The 27,500-nt window shown below is 46.2% G+C and overlaps 1 pseudogene; it reads right to left on the bottom strand.

Moving 5' to 3' along the window:
* Positions 1–23,765, bottom strand: part of LOC139754971 (angiotensin-converting enzyme-like) — a 48,961-nt pseudogene extending 25,196 nt beyond the window's left edge.
* Positions 23,766–27,500: the final 3,735 nt, after the last annotated feature.

Genomic DNA, 27,500 nt, shown 5'->3' on the forward strand with positions numbered 1-27,500 from the left:
AACACACGAGCGTATAACTCCCCCCTCATTTGTGTGTGTTTGTGTTTGTGTGTGTGGCTCTCTCTCTCTCTCTCTCTCTCTCTCTCTCTCTCTCTCTCTCTCTCTCTCTCTCTCTCCCTCTCTCTCTTTGTACAAGGTTAAGAGACGAGACCACACAAACGTTTTACATAACCCCTCCTCCTCTCCTCCACCTCCACCTGACCCCTCCCGCACACACCACACACCCACCATACCTTTAACCCACAAAGCAGTCATCACAATTACCATTTAAGTTGGCTGCCCGGTTCTGTAGGATAATGCTCCTCTGAAAGTCCTCTCTCATCTCCTTGCCGGACGCCTCACGCCACTCGGTCCAGTAGTACTTCAGGGCGTCGAAGTCCCTCTCCGAAGCCATGATCCCTTCCACTGGAAGTGCGAGATGAGAATGGACTTTGCGCGTGTCACCCTCCCAGGAAGAAATGTGTTCAGTAGTTCCTTGGAGGTCATCAGTAATTTTCTTTATTTTTTCTTTTCTTTATTTTTTTTGACACAATGGCAGGTCAGCAAAACAAAAAAAAAAAAAGAGAATTTGAAGGACGTTTGATTTTGAATATCAGTTATGCAAAATAGATCCATTGTGGTGATTTGAATGCCAGATATGCAAAACAGATCCAGTGTGGTGATTTGAATATCAGATATGCAAAGTAGATGTAGTGTGGTGATTTGAATGTCAGATATGCAAAATAGATCCAGTGTGGTGATTTGCATATCAGGCTTTGAATATCAGTTATGCAAAATAGATCCAGTGTGGTGATTTGAATGCCAGATATACAAAATAGATCCAGTGTGATAATTTGAATGTCAGATATGCAAAATAGATCCAGTGTGATAATTTGAAATATCAGATATGCAAAGTAGATCCAGTGTGATAATTTGAATATCAGTAAAGCAACACTTAAATGTTAAGCAACACTTAAATGTTAAGCAACACTTAAATGTTAAGTAACAGTAATACTAAATGCTAAGTAACAGTAATAATATGATAACTGATATGGATTATTTGTTAAGTAACGGTAATATACGTCAAATGATCATTATAATATATCCTTTAATATTGGATGTAATGATGTCGTATCATTAAACTGTAGGGAAATATCTCTCACGTGCTAATCATAGATCAGGTTAGAATGGCGAGGTGAAGTTGGTATAGAATGATAGATCAGGTTAGAATGGCGAGGTCAAGTGGGTATAGAATTATAGATCAGGTTAGAATGGCGAGGTCAAGTGGGTATAGAATCATAGATCAGGTTAGAATGGCGAGGTGTAGTTGGTATAGAATGATAGATCAGGTTAGAATGGCGAGGTCAAGTGGGTATAGAATGATAGATCAGGTTAGAGGCTATACGGGAATATCCTTCAGCTATAGATATAGTTAGCTATATCATGAAATCTTTGTGTTGCAGACGATGATAACCTGCAGTTTTGCTAATGATTAAATTTTCCATTAATATATATATATATATATATATATATATATATATATATATATATATATATATATATATATATATAAACATATATATACATATATATATTCTTATGAGTCCACGGGGAAATGAAATACGATAAGTTCCCAAGTGCACTTTCGTGTAATAATCACATCATTAAGGGAGACACAAGAGAGAAATATAACAATCAGTTGATATACAATGAAGAGGCGATGTATATCAACTGACTGTTGTGTTTTCTATCTTGTATCTCCCCTGATGATGATGTGATCATTGCAAGAAAGTGCACTTGGGAACTTATCGTGTTTCATTTCCCCGTGGACTCATAGGAATATACCTGATCACATGCCCAATTGTGATCCTCCTTTCAAACGCGGGAGACAGCGACAAAGTATAATAAAAATAAATAATAATATATATATATATATATATATATGGTAATGAGATTTCATTGACGTAGTCATAGAGTGACTGCATCTCAAAGGCTTCCAGAAAGTACTTGCTGTCAGCGGTGATAGAAGGAACAGAGGTTCGACACTCACATTCGTCAATGGACAGGCCCTTGTCTCCACAGTCCTTTTTGTAGGGACAGATGCGATTGGTGTAGTTGCCTGTCATGTGCGAGGTGATGCTTGTCAGCTGTAACAAGAGGAAGAGGGTTAATTGGTCGTTGGAGGCCCAGACTCGCGAAAGGATTAGGGGGATCGGGTTTCAGGGAGGGAATGGTATGGCCATGTCACAGTCTGTTTATAATGCTGAAGTCTACCTCTTCTTATTCACTTAAGTTTCCCCCTCGAAGTATATATATATATATATATATATATATATATATATATATATATATATATATATATATATATATATTATTCCTATGAGTCCACGGGGAAAATGAAACAAGATATCTTCCCAGGTGCACTTTCGTGTAATAATCACATCATCATCAGGGGAGACACAAGAGAGAAATATAACAGTCAGCTTCGTCTCTTCGTTGTATATCAACTGACTGTTATATTTCTCTCTTGTGTCTCCCCAGATGATGTGATTATTACAAGAAAGTGCACTTGGGAACAAATATATATATATATAAACAGAATCCTAGCTCTCCCCGTTCACTTAAGTTTCCTTCTCGAAGTATAAGTGATGAACATACCCCACCCTAAGTGTACATGGCAGTGGATCTTATTCAGAGACCAGTAACAAAGTGTATGGGTTACAAGCATCACTAAGAGTGGTTTGGAGACCCAATGTCTTAGATTTTGTGATGAATTTTCGTTTCCAGTCTGGTTTTCCTTTCAAAAATTTCTTCTTTCGTTTATTTTCTGTCGTAAACGTGAAAAGGTGATGTATACGTGAATTGTGTGAGTGTATGAGGTTGTAGGTGAGTTTCTCTTTACCTGTTGCTCTCATTGTCTGTGTGTGTGTGTGTGTGTGTGTGTGTGTGTGTGTGTGTGTAGCTTGAAGAGCGATGGGACGTGGCTCGTGTGTGTCTATATGTGCTGGACCAGCTGCCCTGGACCATATTATCCAGCCCTCTGTAAATCAACTGCCTCTGTAACTCAATGTCAGACCCGAGTACCACCTCCTCCTCCTCCTCCACCTCCTCGTTCAACCACCCTGTGCCACACATCTGGTGGGAAACACCATGATCTCTCCCTCGCAGGAAGGAGAGAAGAAGTGGCAGATAACACACCCACCCAAACCCTCCCTCACCTCTGAGGCATCCTTGTTGTCCAGCGCCGCCGTGCCCTGGTTCTTCTGCAGCTGGAACTGACGCCGGAGTGAGTCGCTCTCGAAGTCCTCGTAGTTGTAATACTGGATAACGTCCTTCTGCCATTCTTTGTACACCTGGCTCAGTCTCAGCCACGCCTCGTCCTGTCGAGAGAAACCCCAAGAAATTAGAACTCGTGAGAACGAAGAGAGAGAGAAAAAAAGAGTCTTTGCGTTCTCTTGGTCGTAAGTTAGTGTACGCCTATTTCTACCATCCTGGGGAAAAAAGAGAGTGAGCGATGAGTAACCCTGGATGTATACATCGTCTCTTGTTATCCTTTTTATTATTTCTTATTTCGTCTGTTGTCTCATGTCTCTCCCATCTCAAGGGCTGGGATGGGAGACGCAACTTTTGTGTTTCTCTTTGCCAGTTAAGGACGATATGTCCTACCATGCCCAGGTCTAGATGATATATATATATATATATATATATATATATATATATATATATATATATATATATATATATATTTGATGAAGGAGGGAACATTTTCTCGAGGGACTTGTTCACATAGAATCGCTAGTCTCTCTCTCTCTCTCTCTCTCTCTCTCTCTCTCTCTCTCCTTTCAGACCACATCGCTTGGGCTTTGGAGGTCTGTCTAGTCTGCGTACCTATGCGTAAAAAAGGGAGTAGAGAAACCTGTCTATCTTCTGTCAGAGAGACGCCAAAGATCATAGCAAAGACTTGATGTCCTTTAACACAGACATACGCCAAAGATCGTGGCGTAACCCTGATATATTTTGACAGAGATACGCCAAAGATCGTAGCATAACCCTGATATCTTTTGACACAGACATACGCCAAAAATCATGGCATAACCGTGATATATTTTGACATAGATACGTCAAACATCGTAGCATAACCCTGACATCTTTTGACAGAGATACGTCAAAGATCGTAGCATAACCCTGATATATTTTGACAGAGATACGCCGAAGATCGTAGCATAACCCTGATATATTTTGACAGACATTCGCCAAAGATCATAGCATAACCCTGATATATTTTGACAGAGGTACGCCAAAGATCGTAGCATAACCCTGATATATTTTGACAGAGATACGCCAAAGATCATAGCATAACCCTGATATATTTTGACAGAGATACGCCAAAGATCGTAGCATAACCCTGATATATTTTGACAGAGATACGCCGAAGATCGTAGCATAACCCTGATATATTTTGACAGACATTCGCCAAAGATCATAGCATAACCCTGATATATTTTGACAGAGGTACGCCAAAGATCGTAGCATAACCCTGATATATTTTGACAGAGATACGCCAAAGATCATAGCATAACCCTGATATATTTTGACAGAGATACGCCAAAGATCGTAGCATAACCCTGATATCTTTTGACAGAGATACGCCATTCCACCTCGCGTAAACTTGATCTCTTCTCACAGACATACGCCAAATATCATACCAGAAACGTGTACGAATCTTTGGGACAAATATCCACAAATATTGTCCACTCGAAACTAGTATTTGACGTTCACAGAAACAACTGAAATAACAGAAACGACTGAACCACCCACTTCAACTTGGGGCACTTACGTTGAAAAGACATAACAACGAACACTTTCCCTGGAGACACGACTCACAGACAGATGAACTCCCAGGGGACACGACTCACAGACAGATGAACTCCCAGGGACACGACTCACAGACAGATGAACTCCCAGGGGACACGACTCACAGACAGATGAACTCCCAGGGACACGACTCACAGACAGATGAACTCCCAGGGACACGACTCACAGACTGATGAACTCCCAGGGACACGACTCACAGACAGATGAACTCCCAGGGACACGACTCACAGACAGATGAACTCCCAGGGACACGACTCACAGACATAAGACACGGACCCACTCAGACCACGCCTCACAAACACAGAGACTGACCCCACTCAGACCACGCCTCACAGACATTGAGACAGCCCCTACTCAGACCACGCCTCACAGACATTGAGACAGACCCTACTCAGACCATGCCTCACAGACATAAGAGACGGACCCCACTCGGACCACGCCTCACAGACATAAGAGACGGACCCCACTCAGACCACGCCTCACAGACATAAGAGACGGACCCCACTCAGACCACGCCTCACAGACATTGAGACAGACCCTACTCAGACCACGCCTCACAGACATTGAGACAGACCCCACTCGGACCACGCCTCACAGACATAGAGATGGACCCCACTCAGACCACGCCTCACAGACATTGAGACAGACCCTGCTCAGACCACGCCTCACAGACATTGAGACAGACCCTACTCAGACCACGCCTCACAGACATTGAGACAGACCCTACTCAGACCATGCCTCACAGACATAAGAGACGGACCCCACTCGGACCACGCCTCACAGACATAAGAGACGGACCCCACTCAGACCACGCCTCACAGACATAGAGATTGACCCACTCAGACCACGCCTCACAGACATTGAGACAGACCCTACTCAGACCACGCCTCACAGACATTGAGACAGACCCCACTCAGACCACGCCTCACAGACATAGAGATTGACCTACTCAGACCACGCCTCACAGACATTGAGACAGACCCTACTCAGACCACGCCTCACAGACATAGAGATTGACCTACTCAGACCACGCCTCACAGACATAGAGATGGACCCCACTCAGACCACGCCTCACAGACATAGAGATGGACCCCACTCAGACCACGCCTCACAGACATAGAGATTGACCTACTCAGACCACGCCTCACAGACATAGAGATGGACCCCACTCAGACCACGCCTCACAGACTATGCAAACTGACCCCCTGCGCTTCACCTTTGCATCCTCGTTTGGCTGAGTGACGTCCGTATTGTACTCCCAGTCCAGCAACGTTGCTTCTTGCAGCAGCTGGGTCATGTTGGCGTCCATGTTGGCCATGGCCACCCTCGCTGCTTCCTCGTCGTTCCAGGGTTCGACCGTGGACACCCACCCTCCCTCCGTCGTTAGCTTCCCGTCGTCCGACGAAGTGACGCCCGAGTCCGTCGTCACTTCCACCTCGTCCGTGGGTTCCTCCGTCGTCGTCTCGCTCACCGCCACATCAGTGCTTCTTGGGTCTTCCTCCGGCGGGTTTCCCTCAGAGTCGTTGTCGTCGTCTTTCTCCTCTTTCTTCTCGCTGGCATTCTGCTCGTCCTCGTCTTCCGTAAGGCACTCCACTGGAAAAGGGAAGGCAAGTTCGATGATCCAGGGTCGTCCCTAGTGGCTTAGATCATATGGCATGTCGTACACCAGAGGGTGGGCGGCCTGTCTCACCCCCTTCTGGTTTGCAGTGAGTGGATGGAGCCTTGGGTTTAGGAATGGGTTGGTGAGGGAGGTAAATGTGACAGTCTTGGAGAGAGAGGAGCATGTTTGCAGTCTGTTGGGGATGAGAGGGCCTGAGGAAGGGAGTCCGTTGCATTGTTTGATGGTACAGCGCTGGTGGCGGATTCTAGTGAGAAACTGTAGAAGTTGGTGGCTGAGTTTGGAAAAGTGTGTGAAAGGAGAAAATTGAAAAGTAAATTTGAGGAACAAGTTAGCTGGGATGTAAGTTTGAATGTAGAAGAATTGGAGGAAGTGAAGTGCTTTAGATATCTGGGAGTGGACATGGCAGCGACTGAAACCATGGAAGTGAGTCATAGGGTGGGAGAGAGGGCGAAGTTCTGGGAGCGCTGAAGAATGTGTGGAAAGAGAGAACGTTCTCTGGTAGGGTAAAAATGGGTATGTTTGAAGGAATAGTAATTCCACCAATGTTATTAGGTTGCGAGGCGTGGGCTATAGATAGGGTTGTGCGGAGGAGGGTGGATGAACTGGAGATGAGACGTTTGAGGACAATATGTGGTGTGAGGTGGTTTGATCGAGTAAGTAATGAAAGGATAAGAGAGAGATGTGTGGTAAAGTAAAAATGATGGGGGCTGAGAGATAGATAGATAGATAGAGATAGAGATAGAGAGATAGAGATAGATAGAGAGAGAGAGAGAGAGAGAGAGAGAGAGAGAGAGAGAGAGAGAGAGCCTCCCCCCCCCGTTACCTTCGCAGAAAAGGGGGGGAGGTGTTGGTGTGGGGGGAAAGGGAGGAAGGAAGGAAGGGCAGTGTTGGCTTACCTCCCCAGCCGATGCATTGGTTCGCTTCCTGCAGTTCCTTGTCAAGGAAGACGATGAGAGGCTCGAAGTACTCGATCATAGAGCGAGGATCTATGGAGGGCGTGCCACCCAGCTCGCTCAGCACAATCGGCCAGGGATCGGAGAAGCCCTTCTCCATAGCGGACCTGTTCGTGAGGTGAGGCAGAAGTGTCCTTCTTAGCAATCCTGCTTTGATGAGCGGAACTCATGTTTCCTTATGTAGGGATATCGTTCTTAAGTGATAATGTGTAAGGTTAGCTCCGTCAGAGGCGTGAAGACGAAGAGCGAATGCTGTTTCCTGTGGATTGGGGTAGCGCCGGGAATGGATGAAGGCAGGCGAGTATGAACGTTTACATATGTATATACATATATAACGTATATGTCTGTGTATGTGCATATATTTGAATGTATATGTGTATATGTTGATATGTATATGTATGAATAGATACGTGTATGGGCGTTTATTTATATGAATGTGTATATGAGTGGATGGGCCATTCTTCGTCTGTGTCCTGGCGCTACCTCGCTGTCGTGGGGATCTGATTCCTCAAAAATAGAAACAATTGGCCACATGTCTACGAGACAAGGAGCTCGCTTCGAGCGGGTGGAAAGGCCTTAAGGACTGCGTAGGAACCAGATGGGTCATTGACAAAGGGGTCAGGGAACAGCATGAGTGGCTGATTGACATTCACATAACACCATAGATATTTTGACGTATGGAAACAGCATGTGAAATCACCGTCAGTATGACAATATGGACATTGGACGGTATGGGAAGCGTATATTGAAACAGGACATCATGGACATAGACGTATGGGAAGTGTATATTGAAACAGACATCTGACTTTTGATCTTAGAACAGCATCCTCTGTCTTATCCAAGGACGACATAATAATGGCTCTAGGCTAAAGGGTTGCATGAGACAGGACAACATTAACGCAAAAAACAAACTGCATTCAGGGACCACGAGTAAATATACGCAAAATCTTGACAAGATACGCAAGAAACACAATCAATTTCCTACGTTGACGCGAGACGACACATAGACACACACACACACATCCGACCTGGCACTTAAACACGACACCAACACTGGACTTTTGGGGTTGTGTGGGGGGAGAGGAGCAGCTGTTGAGAGAGAGTACCCAGGACACACGTATCTGAGAGCCAAGTGGGCGACATCTATGACCAGCTGACCTGAGAATGGCGCCGGCGTCGGGGTTATTGTAGATGTCGCAGGTATGGAGAGGCCCAGTGTGGCCTGCTGCCTCGCATAGCCGAGCGTGGAACTGGAACTGTACGATGAAACTCACGAAGTACCTGTTGGGAGGACGAAGGAAGGTGGCGGTCAGTAGTGGCCAGCAGACGACTGAGGAAGAGGAGGAGGAGGAAGAGGAGGAAGAAGAGGTGCTGTTGGCTCGTAGCACAAGCAGAGAGTCGATGAAGCGACAGCAGACGATTCAGGAGGAGGAGGAGAAGGAAGAGGAGGAGGAAGAAGTGGTGGTGGTGGCTCGTAGCACAAGGAGAGTCGATGAAGCGGGACTTGGACACGTTGTTGAAAGGCAAGGAGCGCGGGACACACCATGAGTCACGGCGTTCGTAGTCGGGGAAAGGGACGAGAGGCATGTGGGAGGAACGTGAGTGGGGTTGAGGAAGTGTGAGAAGCGAGGCAGTGCTTACGGTTCTCCTGCTGCGAAGTGGTTCGAGGGAGAACACAGGCAGGTGGAAAGAGGAAAGTATAAAGGAAAGGCAATGAGAACGTTTAGAACAAAGAGAGAAAAACACGTAATGTTTACCTCAGCTTAATCTAGGCGTCCAGTGGATTGGACACGGTGAAGGCAGATGATGAATGGGTTAAAATGCACATATGGGGAGGGACCAGAGTGTTCGCTTTTGCATAGGGCGTTGGGAAAAAGGGATAATGACAACGGGAGAAAGATGGTGAACATTAGAACTCATTTCAGAGGAAGGTAGTGAATAGGAGATGGTGACATGGAGGACGAAGATTGCACACTGGTAGGAGGGAAGCTCCGATCTGGCCACAGTGTGAGACAGAGTGTAGTGCACAAGACACAGTGTAGGAGAGACTGCAGTGTTGGAAGAATTGTGTCAGCAAACAGCAAGCAGTGACTCGAGAGGTGTTGGTTAGATATTATATGAGTATTTTGACCCTTTGAGCTCGACGGTACGGCCCTTTGAGTACCCTTAGCCTTTGACCTAACCCTTTAAGAGGTGATACGAATCACTCCCAAAGGGTCGTGCCTTCGTCGTAACTCAACGATCGTTCCGTAGAACCTGAGACGCCCTTCCCATTAGGCTTAGAGAGATAAAGACGGAGCTTCTTGAGCACAGCTGAGGGCAAAACATCTCACGCTTATATCAGGGTTAAGATATGGCCGATTAGATATGGGAAGAAGCTTGTGTTACGGCGAAACTGCTTATTTCATGATGACAGGCAGGGTTTTAGGGAGGGGGAGTGTCGTTCGTAGCTCAGAAGAAATTACGATGCAGAGGGGCGGCTTCGGTGAAGCTCAATGCAAGCTTTGGTTGCGACAGGGTAGGATGCGTAGCGTACAGCTCTGGTTGCCATAAGGTAGAGGTGCGTAATACTCAGACAGTGTTGGGGTAAGAGGAGACACGCGAGTATATAAAGTCGAACACATTATGGCTCACAGACATGGGAGGTTAGATTGGACCGAAAAGGATGGTAGGAGTAAAGAGGGAAGGGCGCCCCCGACACCCCCAGATGCGTAGGTGAGGAGAGGAAAAGTGAGAACATGTCATTAGGTTCTGACTCGAGAGAGTTTAATCCAAGACTCGAGCCACCTCTTATGAGGACAGCGACCTTGCCTGATGTAAGGGACGTTGGCTGGGACGTGATACTTGGCACCTGGGTCGAAGAACTCCTCACCACGCTCTCCACCAGGAGGACTGACGCCCTGGAGGGACTCCCTCAGTCTCCACCATCCAGCGTTCAGCTCCTCCGAGGAGATGGATCCGTCAAACACCCTCCAGCGGTACTGGTCGATCAGGTATCCAAAGGGTAGAAAGGCAATCTGTGGATAACGAGAGGGAACATAGGTCAAGAGAGAGAAAATGGAAAACGATAATAGTTACCCCCCGACCATCGGTATGGGAGAAATTCAACCCTTCCCTATGGTGAAAATTGAAGCCATGGTGTGGAAGTGTCATGAGATTTCTTTGGTGGGTTGTGATGGAGATGGATGGCTGGTGGGCGGGTGTGAGTGTGACTCAGTAGTGATATGGTTTGGGTTAGGGAATAACAGGCTGCTGGTGTGGGGGGGTGGGCTGGGAAGTGTCAGATGGTGAGATGGGCTGATAATTGCCATCAGTAAATTCAGTAAATTGTCATTGACTAACTGAGATGCTGTCCAAAGCTCAGATGAGAAAGAGTAGCTCTTGCATGCCTGGGGAGTGTAGTTTCTGATGCCACAGAGTGACAATAGAAAGAATCATGTTCATATAGCATAGCTTAACCTATTTGAGTACCAGGGGGGACTTTAACCTACCGACTCCATTTGTGTGAGGTAAAAGGTCATCCCTTCATAATCGAAGGTCGATCAATGTACACAAGGGTGCCACTTTCAAGCTGACATGGTTGAGATAAAGTGGTGGTTGTGGTGGTGGTTAGAAGTGCACCCAGGAGATATCTGTGATGGGCCTGCTTGCAGCGACTGATTACGCCAAGGCCACGCACTACCCCTCAAGCAATGATTGGAATCTTTGTTTTTCTTATTTCTTTTCTTCTTAGGGCAAGCGTCGTGACGCTGAGACGACGAAGGAGGAGGAGGAGGAAGAATCCACCACCTCCTCCCTACGAGTCGTTGGCCACCAATGTCATCATTGTACAATGTCTCCGGGTTTTGGGGTTTTTTTTACTACCCAGGTGATCCAAGTGTTCTCTATTTCACAAGCTGGGACGTTTCGTGGTGAGGAGGGACGAACACAGCTTCCCAAGAATACGTGAACCATGGATCGCACTCGAGAGCCAATACTGAGCTCGCTGTTCAACGCCCACAACTCTTTTACGACATAGGAGTAACCTGACCGAATCTATGTGAAAAGGGGTTTTATTTTTATCTTTTTACATCCTTTTCCATTTCTTTTGATCCCTTATCTCCCTTATTGTTCACGCGCTGATTGCAATGATGGACACCTTGGCCACACTGGAAGGCCTTACTTCAGGGGGCGTTGAAAAAAAAAAAAGACACTGAAAAACGCCCTGGACTTGGGTTCAAAAGAAGTGGACTGAGAGCAACATGGAACGTCTCCAAGTGCCTTTAATGCAGCATCGTAATCCCTTATCATCTTCGATCGCTCTTTCGACTGGGTTCGATCCTCAATCCTACTCAATCGAATTTATTTATTTTTTTTTCAGCCCACTCCCTTGCGACCGCCGTTCACCCACACAGGAGAAATGCCGTGTTGTGTGTAGCTGTAGCCACGTAAGGTGTACAAACGTAGTGTTGCGTTAGCCACGTAAGGTCTACAGACGTAGTGTTGCGTTAGCCACGTAAGGTCTACAGACGTAGTGTTGCGTTAACAACGTAAGGTCTACAGACGTAGTGTTGTGTTAACAACGTAAGGTCTACAGACGTAGTGTTGCGTTAACAGCGTAAGGTCTACAGACGTAGGGTTGCGTTAACAACGTAAGGTCTACAGACGTAGTGTTGCGTTAACAACATAAGGTCTACAGACGTAGTGTTGCGTTAGCCACGTAAGGTCTACAGACGTAGTGTTGCGTTAGCAACGTAAGGTCTACAGACGTAGTGTTGCGTTAACATCGTAAGGTCTACAGACGTAGTGTTGCGTTAGCAACGTAAGGTCTACAGACGTAGTGTTAACAACGTAAGGTCTACAGACGCAGTGTTGCGTTAACAACGTAAGGTCTACAGACGTAGTGTTGCGTTATCACTACGATACATGGAGGTCGAAGGACTGTCACCGGAATGATACTTTGCTTTTATGTTTTCGATTTTCCGAAAAAGAAGGAACAGAAAAGGAGGCCAAGTGAGGATATTCCCTCTAAGGCCCAGTCCTCTGTTCTTAACGCTACCTCGCTAATGCAGGAAATGGCGAAGATGTGTGTGTGTGTGTGTGTGTGTGTGTGTGTGTGTGTATGAATACCAACTGACTGTTATATTTCTCTCTTGTGTCTCCCCTGATGATGTGATTATTACACGAAAGTGCACTTGGGAACTTTTCGTGTTTCATTTTCCCCGTGGACTCATTGGAATATATATATATATATATATATATATATATATATATATATATATATATATATATATATATATATATGATTATCTCTGGAACTTTTTAAAGGTACCTTTGGCCTAAGACTGCACCATTTTCAGTAGCAGGGAACTGCAGAGTCCTTTGAAATTAGAAGGTCTTTGATGGTACCATAATTCAGCCCGAGACCAAAGGTGACAATTACGATGTAACCTCCGGCAGGAGGAGTCCGGTAACACCTACCTGACATACGGAACAGCCAGGGTGATTTCGTAAAAAGTATAAGAAATTTCAGTAGCCATCCTTTCAGAAAGGGGGGGGCAACGGAATGAAAATAGACAGGGACAGGGGAAATCTACTGCACACACACACACACACATTCCCGAAACATTGGATCACTCTGTGGTAGATAAAGTAGATATGGTAAATCTACTTACCCATTGTTGGACATGAGACATACATCTGGTAGATTCAAGTAGAAATCATTGGAAACAATGTGTCATGAGTACATATCAGGTGGGAGAGTATATGAATGCCTTCTTCTGGATATAGCGTGAGGATTCTATCATTTGGGTATAGCGTGAGGATTCTATCATTTCATTTGGGTATAGCGTGACGATTCTATCATTTCATTTGGGTATAGCGTGAGGATTCTATCATTTCATTTAGGCATAGCGTGACGATTCTATCATTTCATTTAGGCATAGCGTGACGATTCTATCATTTCATTTAGGCATAGCGTGACGATTCTATCATTTCATTTAGGCATAGCGTGACGATTCTATCATTTCATTTAGGTATAGCGTGAGGATTCTATCATTTCATTTGGGTATAGCGTGAGGAATCTATCATTTGAGTATAGCGTGAGGATTCTATTTCATTTGGGTATAGTGTGAGGAATCTATCATTTGAGTATAGCGTGAGGATTCTATCATTTCATTTAGGCATAGCGTGACGATTCTATTTCATTTGGGTATAGTGTGAGGATTCTATCATTTGGGTATAGCGTGAGGATTCTATCATTTCATTTGGAAGGGACACACACACACACACAGGATGACGACGCCACAAAACATGGAAGGGACTCGGGGTTTTACATGAGCCAACCTAACCTTCTCGAGCGCCATCTTCATAAGGAAATTGAGATCGCGCTTCTCTTCGTCAGTGTAGTAGCTGGAGACCCTCTCGGAGGAGGCGGAGGAGGAGGAGGAGGAGGTGTGGCGATAGGGCGTGAGTCCTAACACATCCTCCAAGTGCTTGGGTGTCGCAACGGAGAGGGCGACCAGATCACCTATGGCTTCGTGGAAACCTGGGGAAGGATGGGGATGGACATGATACTAATGATAATGTTGAGGGAGAGAGAGAGAAAGAGAGAGAGAGAGAGAGAGAGAGAGAGGAAAATAATTGGTCTCAGTATGAATATAAGGGAGAGAGAGAGAGAAAAAAAGAGATGTATATCAACTGACTGTTATATTTCTCTCTTGTGTCTCCCCTGATGATGTGTGATTATTACACGAAAGTGCACTTGGGAACTTTTCGTGTTTCATTCTCCCCGTGGACTCATAGGAATATATATATATATATATATATATATATATATATATATATATATATATATATATATATATATATATATATATCCTTAGGTAAATTAGAGTAGAACAGCCACATCCATCGCCACAAATGTATATAGATGTATATTAAAGGGATGGCAAGAGCACCCCATCCATCACCCACTGTGACTGTATACACACAAGTCTCGAGAGGTTGTGGTGGTGGAAGGGCGGCGCCCTCGGGAATGACCACTCACCTGGGTTGGCCGAGTCCCTGAAGACGTGTGGCTGGTTCTTGTAAGCCATGAAGTACTCGATGTGTCCCATCTCATGGTGAACGGTGACCAGGTCGCCCATGTTCACCTCCGTGCACATCTTAATCCTGCTCCCCCAGAAGAAGAAAACATAGGCCAGTTAAGGAGGATCCAATCCGCTTTAGAAAACATAAGGAGGATCCAATCCGCTTTAAGGGGGGTTAAGAAAACATAGGCTAGTTGAGGAGGATCCAATCCGCTTTAAGAGGGGTTAAGAAAACATAGGCCAGTTAAGGAGGATCCAATCCGCTTTAAGGAGGGTTAAGAAAACATAGGCTAGTTGAGGAGGATCCGATCCGCTGTAAGGAGGGTTTAAGAAAACATAGGCCAGTTAAGGAGGATCCAATCCGCTTTAGAAAACATAAGGAGGATCCAATCCGCTTTAAGAGGGGTTAAGAAAACATAGGCTAGTTGAGGAGGATCCGATCCGCTGTAAGGAGGGTTTAAGAAAACATAGGCCAGTTAAGGAGGATCCAATCCGCTTTAGAAAACATAAGGAGGATCCAATCCGCTTTAAGAGGGGTTAAGAAAACATAGGCCAGTTAAGGAGGATCCAATCCGCTTTAGAAAACATAAGGAGGATCCAATCCGCTTTAAGGGGGTTTAAGAAAACATAGGCCAGTTGAGGAGGATCCAATCCGCTGCTGTACCTGTAATCACCATCCTCTTGCTGTACCTGTAATCATCCCCCTCCTGCTGTACCTGTAATCATCACCCCCTGTAATCACCTGTAATCATCACCCTCTGTAATCACCTGTAATCATCCCCTGTAATCATCCCCCCTCTGTAATCACCTGTAATCATCCCCTGTAATCATCCCCCCTCTGTAATCACCTGTAATCATCACCTGTAATCATCCCCCTCTGTAATCACCTGTAATCATCCCCCCTCTGTAATCACCTGTAATCACCCCCCCTCTGTAATCACCTGTAATCATCCCCCCTCTGTAATCACCTGTAATCATCCCCCCTCTGTAATCACCTGTAATCACCCCCCCTCTGTAATCACCTGTAATCATCCCCCCTCTGTAATCACCTGTAATCATCCCCCCTCTGTAATCACCTGTAATCACCCCCCTCTGTAATCACCTGTAATCACACCCCCCTCTGTAATCACCTGTAATCATCCTCTGTAATCACCCCCTCTGTAATCACCTGTAATCATCCCCCCTCTGTAATCACCTGTAATCATCCCCCCTCTGTAATCACCTGTAATCATCCCCCCTCTGTAATCACCTGTAATCATCCCCCCTCTGTAATCACCTGTAATCACACACCCCTCTGTAATCACCTGTAATCATCCTCTGTAATCACCTGTAATCATCCCCTTCTGGCCCCAGGCAGAAATCTTCAGCCGAAGCGTGGCAGACGATGGTCTTCCCCCAGGCCGTCTGGTTCGTTACACTCTTGTCCCAGAAGGTCTGCGTCATGGGGAACAGACCCAGGCTGTGGAAGAAGTCCTCAGCTGCCAAGAACATCGTCTGGATGTCCCATCCCTGTGGGTGGAAAGGGGAAGGAAAAGGTCTTTGGGTTAGGTGGCTATTCACCCTCTCCTAATTGGACAATCACATGTTTATAGCTAATGGTGTCGTCCTTAGCTTCGTCTCTTCGTTGTATATCAACTGACTGTTATATTTCTCTCTTGTGTGTCTCTGAGGATGTGATTATGACACGAAAGTGCACTTGGGAACTTTTCGTGTTTCATTTTTCCCCCGTGGACTCATAGGAATATCTTAATTATGCACAAAATTGTGATTCTTTCCAATATATATATATATATATATATATATATATATATATATATATATATATATATATATATAGCATTAATGGGCTGTCTGTGATGGGACTTACGTTCTCGATCATGTTGTCTATGATGGGACTTACGTTCTCGACCATGTTGTCTGGGATGGGACTTATGTTCTCGACCAGGCTGTCTGTGATGGGACTTACGTTCTCGATCATGTTGTCTGTGATGGGACTTACGTTCTCGACCAGGTTGTCTGTGATGGGACTTACGTTCGTTCTCGACCATGTTGTCTGTGATGGGACTTACGTTCTCGATCATGTTGTCTGTGATGTCGAACGAGGGCATCTCTGGGAAGGGTCGAACGTGACGAGCGATGTTCGACCAGTCCTGAGCCCACATGTTGCCTGTGGGGAGTGAAGGGAGGGTCAGGGCGCGCTACCAGTCTGCTCTAGAATAGGTGTAGGAGGGTCAGGGCGCTACCAGTCTGCTCTAGAAAAGGTGTAGGAGGGTTAGAGTGCCACCAGTCAGTTCTAGAATAGGTGTAGGAGGGTCAGGGTGCTACCAGTTTGCTCTAGAATAGGTGTAGGAGGGTCAGAGTGCCACCAGTCTGCTCTAGAATAGGTGTAGGAGGGTCAGGGCGCTACCAGTCTGCTCTAGAATAGGTGTAGGAGGGTCAGGATGCTACCAGTCTGCTCTAGAATAGGTGTAGGAGGGTCAGGGCGCCATCAGTCACTTCTAGAATAGGTGTAGGAGGGTCAGGGCGCTACCAGTCTGCTCTAGAATAGGTGTAGGAGGGTCAGGACGCTACCAGTCTGGTCTAGAATAGGTGTAGGAGGGTCAGGGTGCCATCAGTCAGTTCTAGAATAGGTGTAGGAGGGTCAGGGCGCCACCAGCACGTTCTAGAATAGGTGTAGGAGGGTCAGAGTGCCACCAGTCTGCTCTAGAATAGGTGTAGGAGGGTCAGGGCGCTACCAGTCTGCTCTAGAATAGGTGTAGGAGGGTCAGAGTGCCACCAGTCTGCTCTAGAATAGGTGTAGGAGGGTCAGGGCGCTACCAGTCTGCTCTAGAATAGGTGTAGGAGGGTCAGAGTGCCACCAGTCTGCTCTAGAATAGGTGTACAACCTTCACTATCTGTCAAAGGTCAGTTCGATCGTAAGGTCATACATATTCGCCATTTCTCGCGTGAACGAGGTAGCGTTAAGAACAGAGGACAGAGCCTTAGGGGGGGGGGGGGGGATAATCCTCACTTGGCTCCCTTCTCTGTTCATTCTTTATATGTTCAGTGGAATGAAGGCTTGGTGCGTGGCCTTAAAGTCTATCGCTTTGTGGCGGGAATCGATAGATAAGTCTTCTCATATAAGAAGGGAAACATTTAATATGATCTCTGATCCTTTACCTAAAATTGACGTATGGTCTCTGATCCTTTATTTAAGAGACGTATGGTCTCTGATCCTTTACCTAAGAGAGACATATGGTCTCTGATCCTTTATTCAAGAGACGTATGGTCTCTGATCTTTACCTAAGAGAGACATATGGTCTCTGATCCTTTATCTAAGAGATGTATGGTCTCTGATCCTTTACCTAAGAGAGACATATGGTCTCTGATCCTATACCTAGGATGTGCCCTTACCTATGGTCTCTGATCCTTTACTTAAGAGAGACATATGGTCTCTGATCCTTTACCTAAGAGAGACATATGGTCTCTGATCCTTTACCTAAGAGAGACATATGGTCTCTGATCCTTTACCTAAGAGAGAGGTATGGTCTCTGATCCTTTACCTAAGAGAGACATATGGTCTCTGATCCTTTACCTAAGAGAGACATATGGTCTCTGATCCTTTACCTAAGAGAGAGGTATGGTCTCTGATCCTTTACCTAAGAGAGACATATGGTCTCTGATCCTTTACCTAAGAGAGACATATGGTCTCTGATCCTTTACCTAAGAGAGACATATGGTCTCTCATCCTTTGACGTAGGGTCTCTGATCCTTTATGTAAGAGAGGTATGGTCTCTGAGCCTTTATTTAAGAGACGTATGGTCTCTGATCCTTTACCTAAGAGAGACATATGGTCTCTCATCCTTTGACGTAGGGTCTCTGATCCTTTATGTAAGAGAGGTATGGTCCCTGATCCTTTATTTAAGAGACATATGGTCTCTGATCCTTTACCTAAGAGAGACATATGGTCTCTCATCCTTTGACGTAGGGTCTCTGATCCTTTATTTAAGAGACGTATGGTCTCTGATCCTTTACCTAAGAGAGACATATGGTCTCTGATCCTTTACCTAAGAGAGACATATGGTCTCTGATCCTATACCTAGGATGTGCCCTTACCTATGGTCTCTGATCCTTTATTTAAGAGACGTATGGTCTCTGATCCTTTACCTAAGAGAGACATATGGTCTCTGATCCTTTACCTAAGAGAGACATATGGTCTCTGATCCTATACCTAGGATGTGCCCTTACCTATGGTCTCTGATCCTTTATTTAAGAGACATATGGTCTCTGATCCTTTACCTAAGAGAGACATATGGTCTCTGATCCTTTATTTAAGAGACGTATGGTCTCTGATCCTTTATTTAAGAGACGTATGGTCTCTGATCCTTTACCTAAGAGAGACATATGGTCTCTGATCCTTTATTTAAGAGACGTATGGTCTCTGATCCTTTATCTAAGAGACGTATGGTCTCTGATCCTTTACCTAAGAGAGACATATGGTCTCTGATCCTTTATCTTACCTAGGATGTGTGCGGGGATGGGTCCCGTAGGATTGAGTCTTCCAGGATACATCTCCTGCAGGCGCATCCTGACGTAGGCGTGGAGCTTCTTGTAGAGGGCGCCAGACACCTGTAGGAAGTCGTGGGGAGATGAGGAGGAGGAGGAGGAGGAGGAAGGAAGGAAGGAGGAGGGAGGAGGGAGGAGGAGGAGGGAGGAGGGAGGAGGAGGGAGGAGGAGGGAAGAAGGAGGGGGGAGGAGGAGGGAAAGAAGGAGGAGGAAGGAAGGAAGGAGGAGGGAGAGATCGGATTGGGGGGGCGCGGGCGCGCCCCGAAGAGGTGTTATGATCCCATGAGGAGGGAGGAGGAGGGAAGGAGGAAGGAGGAGGAGGAGGGAGGAGGAGGGAGGGAAGGAGGAGGAAGGAAGGAGAGATCGGATGGGGGGGGCGCGGGGGCGCGCGCCCCGAAGAGGTGTTATGATCCCATGAGGAGGAGGGAGGAGGAAGGAGGAGAAGGAGGGAGGAGGAGGAAGGAGGAGAAGAAGGAGGAGGTAGAGATCGGATTGGGGGGGCGCGCGCGCCCCGAAGAGGTGTTATAATCCCATGAGGAGGAGGGAGGAGGAAGGAGGAAGGAGGAGGGAAGGAAGGAGGAGAAGAAGGAGGAGGGAGAGGTCGAATTGGGGGCGCGGGGGCGCGCGCCCCGAAGAGGTGTTATGATCTCTCAGACATACAACGGAGCGAAGAGGTCCCCGAAAAGGGGCTCCTCCTACCGCGCCCCCCGAAGAGGTGTTGGATCCTTCAACACGAGAGAGAGAATATGTTCAAATCTTCGTCCTCCCTCACTGGAATGGAACGGGGGCTTTCCCTGGTCATTGTGGAATGGAACAGGGGCCTTCCTTGGTCACTGGAATGGAAGGGGGGCTTTCCTTGGTCACTGGAATGGAACGGGGCCTTTCCCTGGTCACTGTAATGGAACGGGGCCCTTCCCTGGTCACTGTGATGGAACGGGGGCCTTCCCTGGTCACTGTGATGGAACGGGGACCTTCCCTGGTCAATGTGGAATGGAACGGGGGCCTTCCTTGGTCACTGGAATGGAAGGGGGCCTTCCCTGGTCACTGTGGAATGGAACGGGGGCCTTTCCTGGTCACTGGAATGGAACTGTCGCATCCCACCCATTCCTTACTGTCACAACCCACCCATTCCTTACTGTCACATCCCACCCATTCCTTACCTCCTCCCACCCATTCCTTACCTCCTCCCACCCATTCCTTACCTCCTCCCACCCATTCCTTACCTCCTCCCACCCATTCCTTACCTCCTCCCACCCATTCCTTACCTCCTCCCACCCATTCCTTACCTCCTCCCACCCATTCCTTACCTCCTTCCACCCATTCCTTACCTCTTCCCACCCATTCCTTACCTCTTCCCACCCATTCCTTACCTCCTCCCACCCATTCCTTACCTCTTCCCACACAGCTTGCACCATCTCCTTGAACTGCTGTTGGTCGACGAGTTCGCTCTCGAACTCGTCCGCCTCTCGCTCGTCCACCGTGTAGCCATTGAGCCAGTAGTCACCTGTGTCTTGGAACCCTGGAGAAGGAGACGAGACCCAGGTGAAAAGAAGTGTGTGTGCCCCACACTCACACACACACACACACACACACACACACACACACACACACACACACACACTGCTTAGGCTGTGTTAGAACAGCAGTGACACACACACACACACACACACACACACACACACACACACACACACTGCTTGGGCTGTGTTAGAACAGCAGTGACACACACACACACACACACACACACACACACTGCTTAGGCTGTGTTAGAACAGCAGTGACACACACACACACACGCACACACTGCTTAGGCTGTGTTAGAACAGCAGTGACACACACACACACACACACACACACACACACACACACACTGCTTAGGCTGTGTTAGAACAGCAGTGACACACACACACACGCACACACACACTGCTTAGGCTGTGTTAGAACAGCAGTGACACACACACACACACACACACACACACACACACACACACTGCTTAGGCTGTGTTAGAACAGCAGTGACACACACACACACACACACTGCTTAGGCTGTGTTAGAACAGCAGTGACACACACACACAACGCACACACACACTGCTTGGGCTGTGTTAGAACAGCAGTGACACACACACACACACACACACAAACCATTTTTGTGTGACTTCACTACTTCATGGACATTGAGATGGCCTTTTTTTTTTGGACATATGAATATCGAAGATCGATATATAAGTTGCCTTTTAATACGCCACTGTGAAGGACATGAAATGGGCGAAGTTATTATGCCCCAAGTTGAAGTAATGGTGATTGAAAAGGCATGTTGACGAACTTCACAATAAAGTTATGGCCCAAGTTGAAATAATGATTATTGAAAAGGTATATTGACAAACTTAACCAAAAAATTATGAGGCAAGTTGAAGTAATGATGATTGAAAAGGCATATTGAGAAACTTAACAATAAAGTTATGGCCCAAGTTGAAATAATGGTGATTGAAAAGGCATATTGACAAACTTAGATATAAAGTTATGCCCCAAGTTGAAGTAGTGATGATTGAAAAGGTATATTGACGAACTTATCAATACATTGGAGGGGGTGTGAGGGTTCATTTGAGCTCAAGGGAAGTGTCGAAGACCTGGTTCTTTCAAAGGTCAGTGGAGGACAATAAGAAGAGAAAGAGACACAAGGACAATGGAGAAAGAAGGAAGGAAGGAAGGAAGGAAAGAAGGAACGCCCACCATCCAGCCAGCCAGCCAGGCACCCAAACTAACCATCGAGTCTGGCCGCTTGGTTGGAGAGTTCGACGAAACGGACGAAGTCGCTCCTCATCATAGGGCCTGTCACCTCCCTCCACTGTTGCCAGGTGTACTGGAGCTCGTCCCAATCGGTGGACGTGGCTAGGATGGCCTCAATGTCTGCCAAGAGGAAGGAGAGGTGAGTGGGTGAGTGGGTGTGTGGGTGTTATACACACACTCGTGGTCTGAGATTAGTGAAAAAGACAAAGAGGGTCGAGAATGCGTCTTTTTTTGGAGGACCAGATAAGGTTGGGGGGGGTTTGTTCCCTTTGGTTTGGGGGGGGTTTGTTCCATTTGGTGGGGGGGGTTTGTTCCATTTGGTGGGGGGGGGTTGTTCCATTTGGTGGGGGGTTTGTTCCCTTCGCCCTCCACTCCCTCAAAACCAAGATATGGAGACGAGAGATGAATTTCTTTAATGATTCATTTATTCGACTTGCGTGTCGCCTCACCTCCAAAAAAATTATCCACAGAAATTTGAGATCTTTTTTCTTAACTTACCTCCAAACATTACCTGGATTCCAAAAACCCTCCTACAGCCACTGCTACAGGAGACACCACCTAGCTTAAGGGTTTCAAAACTCCTTCTACAGCGACTGCTACAGGAGAACCTGCCTCAAGGATTCCAAAAGCCCTTCTACATCGACTGCTACAGGAGACATCACCTGGCTCAAGGATTCCAAAAGTCCTTCTACAGCGACTGCTACAGGATACAAGTCCCTCCTTCAGCGACTGCTGCAGGATACAAGTCCCTCCTTCAGCGACTGCTACAGGATACAAGTCCCTCCTTCAGCGACTGCTACAGGATACAAGTCCCTCCTTCAGCGACTGCTACAGAATACAAGTCCCTCCTTCAGCGACTGCTGCAGGAGGCTTGCCTTACTTACCAGGCTCGAGAGTCAGGTCGCATTTATCAAGGTCCTTGTAGTCGCAGATGGTGGCCGTGCTGTAGATGGTCTCCATGTTGGCCTGCAGCGTTTTGTACTGCGACAGGAAGAGGAGGAAGACCTGGTGTTAGTCATATGGACATCGAAAGACATTGTATTGATCTTTATCATCAATTCATGTTTTGTTACCTCTACCCTCACCTGGTGAAAAAGAAATAACCCTTTCCCCCCCTTATTCTTTATTAATTTATTATCTTTATTTTCCCCTTATTTCTATTCATTTATATACGTAGGGTAGTATTCATTCATCTGTTTATCTAAAGATGCTGAATGCTCAAATTATGAATCGTTAAATGATTGATAGATACATCCAAAGGATCAAACTTCAAGATGTTCTCTTTAAAATCTAAGATTACATTTAAGATGATTAGAAAAGAGTGAATGAAATATGAGTTGAAATCTCCAGTACACAGAGGGATGTAAGCATACCCAGGAATGGCACTGGGGGAAAAAGGAGAATTGTTATATTAAACCTTCTTTTTATCCTTAAGGATGCGTCTGTACGAGATTCCACTCTCGTTTTCTAATGGACAAAGAAATGTCTCGCGTTCAGACTAACCAAGGCTACCCTACATTTCCGAAGCTGTGTATACACGCGACCATTCTTTTAGACTGGAAAATGAAACACTTTCCAAGTCTCAAATGATGACCTTTCTCAGCTCCCTCAAACAAGCAGAGTGTAAGCATTCTCTTACAACTGGTAATTGAAATATAGGATGATGATATGCCAATCTCCTTCTTAGACGCATTAACAAAGGGATTCTCCTATGTTGTACATCTCCTGACCTCTTGGATGGAGCCACCTCACCTCCTTCAGCGACTCCTGGTCTAGTGCCCCGGGTCCCTGTTTACTCAGGAACCTAAAGCGACGGTACAGTTCCACATCAGTGAAGGTTCCATAGTCGTATTGTGAGCAGTTGACGGCGGCCTCGCCCTTGAAGGCCATGTACCGGACAGCAGCAGCGTTCTGTGAGAGAAAAAGTGTTTTTTTTTTATATACTATTCGCCATTTCCCGCATCAGCGAGGTAACGTTAAGAACAGAGGACTGGGCCTTTGAGGGAATATCCTCACCTGGCCCCCTTCTCTGTTCTTTCTTTATTGGGAAAAAAGAAAAGAATGAGAGGGGAAGATTTCCAGCCCCCCCTCAGCTCCCTCCCCCTTTTAGTCGCATTCTACGACACGCAGGGAATACGTGGGAAGTATTCTTTCTCCCCTATCCCCAGGGATAGGAGAGAAAAAGTATCATTGTATTTGACCTGAAAGCCACAGATAGCCACAGACCCTTTGGGAGAGAGTCCTTTCCAGGCTGTTCGTATATAGTGGATGGGATCAGGAACTCATAGATTAGTTTGGTAAGAAGAGAAATGCTAGTACTTAATGGGGCGCACATGATGTCATCAGTCATGGACTTGAAGCGAAGTGTGTGTGTGTGTCTTGAACGTATTTATGGAGCTGATTTCGACACATCTAATGGTTAATTTCATCCCATATCAACAAACCTGTTTAAGAAAAGAGGGCATTTCGCCACAGTCAAGTTAAAGTGTATACTCTATGGTTTGTATTCATTACAAACAGTGACATCAGACGAGTTTAGCCGTGTGTAGCTTATCAGAACGAGGTTGAAAAAGCCTTTGATAGATTTGAATGTCTGTCTAAGATCACCTCTTGACTTTCTCGCTTTCCAAGCTGAGTGAATGCGTCATTTCCTCGGGTGTCAAACGATTTGCTTCCCAGTCAGATAACCATCTTCGTAGCTCGCCTTTTGTGGTATATCCATTCTGTCTCTTGCCCCCTTTTTTTTTTCTTTAAGCAAACGGACCGATATTGAACACAGTATTGAACCAATGAACAAAAACTGAACTCATGGACTGTAAAGAGCGAAGATAATCTCCTTCGACTCAAATCTCAAAGCCCTGCCTGTAGATTCAAGAATTCGGTTCCTCTATTGTTCCACTTTCCCGCACTGTTTACTTGGCCTCTTTGATCACCAGAGAGTATTGCGCCAGAGTCATTTCCCTCATTTACCTTTTGTTGCTTAGCATAATGCATACTGTAGCTTGCCGTGTCATTTCTACTCCCGATTTTAGAATTAGCCTAGTTCATCAATTTGACTAAGGCAACTTCAATTCATTTATTAGCCTAGTAATCACTGGCAAATGTTGATATCTTGCAACGTAGCCCCATTATTCATATCATTGATACCTATTTGAAATGGAAACCGATCCCATGATTGATCCTTGTGGCACGCCACTTCTTACGTCCAACCCTTCTAAAGTGTTGATACCTATGTGAAATGGAAAGCGATCCCATGACTGATCCTTGAGGCACGCCACTTGTTACGTCCAACCCTTCTAAAGTGTTGATACCTATGTGAAATGGAAACCGATTCCATGACTGATCCTTGAGGCACGCCACTTGTTACGTCCAACCCTTCTAAAGTGTTGATACTTACGTGAAATGGAAACCGATCCCATGACTGATCCTTGAGGCACGCCACTTCTTACGTCCAACCCTTCTAAAGTGTTGACCAGTAATTGCTATTCTTTTGTTGACAGCCAGTCGCTCAATTTCCTAACCGCCTAAGCATAATCCCATCTATACCTTATGAATTAACTTTTGCTAGTAACCTTTCCGGCAGAACTTTATTGAATTCGTTTTGAAGTTGTCAAAAGACATCATCTATTTTGCCTTCATCATACATGTTGAGTGTATCGTCAACGAAAGAAAGTAGGTTTCTCGTGATGCGAACGACTTCGTTGCAGACACCCAGGAGTTGGTGTATTTGACGAGGATCCTTTGAATTATCTGTAGGAGTTGGTGTATTTGACGAAGGTCCTTTGAATCATCTGTAGGAGTTGGTGTATTTGACGAGGATCCTTTGAATCATCTGTAGCAGTTGGTGTATTTGACGAGGATCCTTTGAATCATCTGTAGGAGCTGATGTATTTGACGAAGGTCCTTTGAACTATTTACAGTTTGTCCAGCTACAGGTACAGATGTTAGGCCAATTGGTTCATGATTTGCGGGCCAGGCGAAGACGCGCTGCCTTTGATTGACCCTGGGGATACACTGGCGTTTTTCAGACCTCGGGAACTTTTAACGTGCCGAGAGCAGACAAGGACTTCACCATCTCTGTGTCCTACGTTGTCCTCGAATAAGAATGACTTGGGATTGCAATTCCAATTGACGTCGACAGTGCTTGCACTGTACTCCCCTCCCCTCCTTTCTCTCTCTCTCTCTCTCTCTCTCTCTCTCTCTCTCTCTCTCTCTCTCTCTCTCTCTCTCTCTCACATATGGCTATCAAAAGCTAGGTCGTCTTAATCCCTAGACCCGTCCCTAGTCAAACTCCTCTGTCCACACTTTACCTCTCCAGTTGCTTCCTGCTGGACACTTGTCTAGATCGCCTGAAAGTCCTTTCCTCTCGTTTCCATTGGCTCCTTGTGCACCGTTCCATCGCCTCTCGTCCGTCACGCTCGCTCCCGTGACGCCAGCGATTTACGTATCTCCGCCCGTCACTTAGTGCAATCCCTTATCAGCGGTTGCACGCTATCGTAATGATAGGACGAGAGGGGCAAGGTTTTCAATTTTCTTGCCTGTGCTTGCTTAATCATGGGGGGGTGGTGGTGCGTGGATAACACATACACACACACACACACACACACACACATACACGGCCACACACACACACACACACACACACACACACACACACACACACACACACACACACGGCAACACACACGGTATATGCTGATGATGCATGGGCCAACGTGTGAGTCTTCGATCACCACCTTTGATACGTGGTTCCATCACGAATGATACGTGGTTCCATCACGAATGATACGTGGTTCCATCACGAATGATACGTGGTTCCATCACGAATGATACGTGGTTCCATCACGAATGAGACGTAGTTCCATCACGAATGAGACGTAGTTCCATCACGAATGATACGTGGTTCCATCACGAATGATACGTGGTTCCATCACGAATGAGACGTGGTTCCATCACGAATGATACGTGGTTCCATCACGAATGATACGTGGTTCCATCACGAATGATACGTGGTTCCATCACGAATGATACGTGGTTCCATCACGAATGATACGTGGTTCCATCACGAATGATACGTGGTTCTATCACGAATGATTCGCAGACCGGTTATCACGAAATTCGAGACGATGTATCATCACGAACATCAGATGACGTGGTCTTCATCAGATTCTGTCAGTCCGATGATATTCTGATGTGGTCTGTAGTTCTCAACGTGTGGTCTTCATCGTGATACGTGGTCTGTAAGGTCTCACAATGATACGTGGTTCTGTGTGGTCCTGAAGGTCGTGGTTCCTATGTGGTCTGTTGATCATGAATGGTCGTAGGTTCCTCAGAATGATCGTGGTCTGTGTGGTTCTCAGATGAGTCGTGTCACATCTGATGTAGGTTCCTCGTGATCTGTAGGTCCTGAAGGTCGTGAGTATCCATGTAGTGGTCATCGATGATAGTGTCATACAGAGCATCCGAAGTTACGTAGAATGAGACGTATCTCACGATGATGGTGGTCTTTGTCTGTGAGGTCTGTGTGATCTGTGTGGTCTGTAAGATCTCTGAGATCTGTGTGGTCTGTGTGATATGTGGTCTGTAAGGTCTCTGAGATCTGTGTGGTCTGTGTGATCTGTAAGGTCTCTGAGATCTGTGTGGTCTGTGTGTTGTTGGTCTTACTGT

Source organism: Panulirus ornatus, chromosome 18, assembly GCF_036320965.1.
Source record: "Panulirus ornatus isolate Po-2019 chromosome 18, ASM3632096v1, whole genome shotgun sequence".
Classification (NCBI taxonomy): Eukaryota; Metazoa; Arthropoda; class Malacostraca; order Decapoda; family Palinuridae; genus Panulirus; species Panulirus ornatus.